General features: G+C 45.3%; 1 long non-coding RNA gene across 1 annotated transcript; it reads left to right on the top strand.

Annotated features, from left to right (window-relative positions):
- Positions 1–1222: 1222 nt before the first annotated feature.
- Positions 1223–2790, top strand: LOC135904324 (uncharacterized). The gene is made up of 2 exons (XR_010565096.2): positions 1223–1653; positions 2553–2790. It is a non-coding gene; the product is annotated as an uncharacterized lncRNA (long non-coding RNA).
- Positions 2791–4795: the final 2005 nt, after the last annotated feature.

Raw genomic sequence — 4795 nt, 5'->3', positions numbered from 1 at the left:
CCAGTGAGTGTGTGTGTAAATATGTATATGTATCTATATATACATACATATTCTGAACCATGACATATTTTATAATTACGTTTGAATAGTTTTGACCTTTCAGTTACCCATGAGTCACCCACCAGTCACCTCCACGTAGACCTAGTCTGCAGAATGTCTGCAGACACCATGCGGACTGCAAGTAGACTTGTCTGTAATATGCATGCCCAGCGAGTGTGTGTGTGTGTGTAGATGTATACCTATATATAAACGCATATATATACATATTCTGAACCATGACACATTTTATAATTACGGTTCAATAGGTCTGACCTTTCAGTCACCCTTGAGTCACCCACCAGTCACCTCCACGTAGACCTAGTCTGCAGAATGTCTGCAGACACCGTGCGGACTGCAAGTAGACTTGTCTGTAACATGCATGCCCAGCGAGTGTGTGTGTATGTGTAGATGTATATCTATATATAAACGCATATATATACATATTCTAAACCATGACACATTTTATAATTACGGTTCAATAGGTCTGACCTTTCAGTCACCCATGAGTCACCCACCAGTCACCTCCATGTAGAGCTAGTCTACAGATTGTCTGCATATTGTCTGCAGACACTGTGTGGACGGCAAGTAAGTAGACGTGTATGAAATATGCATGCAAAATATATATGTATTCTACATGACACATTTTATAACAGTTAAATCGGCTTCACCTTTCAGCCACCCACGAATCACACACGCCCACAAGCACACACACACACAAACACACACACACACACACGTGTGCGCATCCTGAACCATGACACATTTTATCATTGCACTCTGTTTTGCCATTTTAACATTTTGAAAACTTTGTCACTGATTGCTACAAGAACAGTCTGATAATGGCAGTTATATAAATCAATTATTTCATACTAATTGAAATAAGGTAATTAATAATTATAAAATAATAAAAATAAAATAAGACATTAAAACATATAATTAATAATTAATAAGGTAATAAGGTAATACTGGCGTGTTACATAACGTACATTAAATGCAGCAGTTGTACTATGGCTCGAACCGCAGCCTGAATTTAAGGACATATCTACCGCGCGACGCCGACACCATCCCTCCGACCACCGACTGCGTGGTTGCTTTCGGCGCCGGCCCCCAGGAGGCGCTGGCCGCGAGCACCGGTAAAATTACGGGTGAGTATATTTTCCCGTCTGCACCTGGTCACCGACAAGTCAAGGCGTGCACGCGTACACGCCATGTGCTCGCCGCATTGACGGCGACCGATGAGGTAGTGTACATGCCGTGCCGAGAGGAATTGTGGCGATTTTTGTGTGTATTAATGATCCAAAACCCCTGTGACTGCATAACGTAGCTCTCAGTGTTTTCCGTGTGGTGTGCCGATGCCAATTATCGTAGTTATGACCCGGTCGCGCTTTCTTTGTTACCGGCTCATGAAAAGCCGATGGTACTCTCGCTGCGCTCGCATTCCATCACAGTGCGCGGAAGAATTTTTGGAAAGTTGTGCCATCACGTGCTGTAGTTCATCTGCAATTCTACGCTGTTGACGCTGGAGGCACCGTGCACCGACTGTCCTTCCTGCGGTACCTGTGCGATGCGGCAGCAGCTGTCACGGAGACTCGTTTACCGAGCACGCCTAGAAAGGTAAGTCCGGCGCGTGCGCGCATTCTTGTAGTCCGCGAAGTGGGCATTTCTGTACGAGTAACAAGGTGATTAGTAACGTGACAAAAATGATCGTGCTTTTCGAATGTTCGTTCTTGTCGCAGGGCGCATTTAGCGAAGTTTGATGAAAATTGCCCTAAAACGTGATGTTGCCAAAATCTATCGATTATTTGCTTTCTGCTGTGAAGTTTCCTTGCGCCGGGGACTGCTTGATTTGAATAGGCGCAAAAATTCAAGCAGGGAAAGTTACTATTTCTGTACGTAATTTTTCAGCGAGAAATCGTATAGCCATTTCTAGAGGTACGTCGATTTGTCGTCTTCACAGCTAACGGCTGCGCGAGATGGCACCCGATTGCTGTGTACGACGCATGGCCAGATTTTACCTTGTGTGCAAGTTCTTTTATTTATATAGTGTCTTCAGACAGCCTGTATTTCTTGCGTTGGGTGTCATGTGCTTTCGTGTATTTGTAAATGGTTCCGAGATTTCAACAACAGTATCTATCTTTAATGGAAAAAATTGTTTTCTCACCTGAAAAAGAGGGAGTCTGTTCTTTTTCAATGCATCGTCCTTTGGGGCAGGGCTTTGTTGCACCGCATAAATAAATTAGGTTTTCGAACGCTTATCATGTGTTAACGAGTTTTCTGGTTGTGCAATTCGCATTTGACTTCGTACAGACGTGCGTTTGTGTGAAGTTTTTTATAGTAGATTCATGTTTGCTCCAGTTCCATTTACATGTTAACTGCCTGTGATGTAATAATCGGGTATTTGTGCAACCATGCAGCTTCATGTAGCTGTTTGTACGAGACTTTTCACAATGTCACAAGTTTACAGTTTCAGCAGGGTTAACTTTACAGTAAACTGAACATTTCTTCTTGTTTAGGGATGTCACGATTTTGTGAGCCAGAGGAATCAACACCACTTGGGAGCCTGCGGCACTTCTGCAGGCTGAACAGCGCGTCAAAGCATCTGATTTGCATGCTGCGACAAGGTGTGTGCAAGGCGGTCACTGCCACTCACATGAGATGTCGGTACTCACTACTTCATTCCTTGGAAGCGATATTCTTGGTCCCAACCAAGCAGCCCGGAAGAAATCGGAGACAAATAAAATGTGCAAAGAATACTATTGCGTCTGTTATTTTATTGCATGCATGCATGCCAGTTCGCCATAGTGGGGCTACAGAAATTCTATCTAATGTCTGCCTAAATGCTGTAATCCTGTGACCACAATCTCGAAAGACTTTCTGCAGAAATGCTGTATCCTGCAGCTACACAGATTGAGCAGACTTTCTGCAGAAAGGGTGTACCAATTGGGCGCTGGGAGGTGACAGGGGGTGACAGAAAGTCTGTCACCTTTCTTCAGATATTCTGCATCCCGGGTGTCTCGGGGTATGCAGAATTTCTGCAGAAAGGGTGTACCAATTGGGTGCTGGGAGGTGACAGGGGGTGACAGAAAGTCTGTCACCTGTCTTCAGATATTCTGCATCCCGGGTGACTCGGGGTATGCAGAATTTCTGCAGAAAGGGTGTACCAATTGGGCGCTGGGAGGTGACAGGGGGTGACAGAAAGTCTGTCACCTGTCTTCAGATATTCTGCATCCCGGGTGACTCGGGGTATGCAGAATTTCTGCAGCAAGTCTGCAATGATTTTTGTAAGGGAATGAAACGCTCCTTTCCTTCGAGCGCTTCCTAACCTTACGTGAGGCCTCCTTACAGCGAAGGACCGATGGAGGAAGCAAGCATACTCTGAAAGCTCCCTTCACCCGTCTTCACGTAAGGAGCGGTTGCCGCCATGCCTGGGTTCGAGATTATCTCTTAAAAGCTTTAGGCGAACACCAGAACACCCCTATTCAATAAAAAAGGTTGTATCGTCGCACAATCTCTAAGTTGATGAGCTAATATAGAGAAGCGTGGACGCTATTTTTTAGTTTTGTTTACTAAATCTAAAGAAGCAGTGCATTACAGTGCGAAACTTGATGTGCTCCAGCAACGCTGGCACGCCGGCGTCGTGCAACGCCTAGCAACGCTTCCATGCCGCACGCGTGACTGAAACGAACGTGCCTGGCAAAACGTACCGTGCTCGCGCTTCTCCGAAGGTGGGCGACAGCACGCACGCGCAAGCAAAGGTCACGTGGTTAAGCAGTGAGGCGAAGTGCTCGTTCAGGGCCAGGAGCGGCGCAAGGACGCATGAAGGTAGCTTGGCCCAAACAATAAAACGTTCCTTTTAGGGGTGTGCGTATATTGAAATTTTCGATTACGAATCGAATACGAATAAGACGAAGAACTCTCTTCGAATATCGAATCGAATATCGAATACATGTGTAGTATTAAAAAATTGCAAGAGAGGTAACAATAGCTTTATTACCCTTTTAAAAATAACATTGCATTTTACAAGGTTGCTTCAAATTAAAGAGGTACTCAATTATAGATAACGGACTCAGGTAATGCCCTCAGTCAGGTAAAACGCTTGTTACAGATTGTCGTGAAGGAAAATTAACTGCTCAATATGGCCAGAAAGTAAACGCTCTCTATGCACTGTCACATTTCTACCGGTAGAAAAGACTCTTTCACTAGGAACTGAAGTGGCAGGGATCGCCAAGTACTTCCGGGCGAGTGCACTTAAAAGCGGGTACCTGAAGCCGCCAATGGACTGCCACCACTCACAAGGATTCATGCCCCTTTCCAGAAGAGGCTTTTGCGCGTAGTCTGTACCTTCCCTCTCAGGGGCAGATGCCAAATGTGTCTTCTCTTTGTTCATCACTAGATCGTCAAAAGCATTCCATACACTCGATGCCACCAGTGGACACGAAGTCGACGCTGGCACGGCGGTGTCCCCATGGTGTTCCACGACGGCTTCCTGGAGCTCCCTTGTCACAAGGTTTTTCAGCCAGATCATCTGACATAATCATCTCATGAACTGTGGCCATAAAGCGCGGATCAAGAAACATGCCTAGGCTGGCCACTTCATCAAATTTCCACTCCGCACAAAGAGCCTTGATACATCTTGAATCAATGTTAGCAAACCCTGAGTTGCCTTTGCAACCTTCAAGGCAATGGGGCATTCCAAAAATAATTGGAATTATAAAGCTTGGTGAAAAAGAAACCGAAACTGATCATGTCTCAAATG

The sequence above is a fragment of the Dermacentor albipictus genome, chromosome 2 (assembly GCF_038994185.2).
Source record: "Dermacentor albipictus isolate Rhodes 1998 colony chromosome 2, USDA_Dalb.pri_finalv2, whole genome shotgun sequence".
NCBI lineage: Eukaryota > Metazoa > Arthropoda > Arachnida > Ixodida > Ixodidae > Dermacentor > Dermacentor albipictus.
Note: the sequence above shows the minus strand (reverse complement) of the source record. Positions and strands in the feature narration are given on the sequence as shown.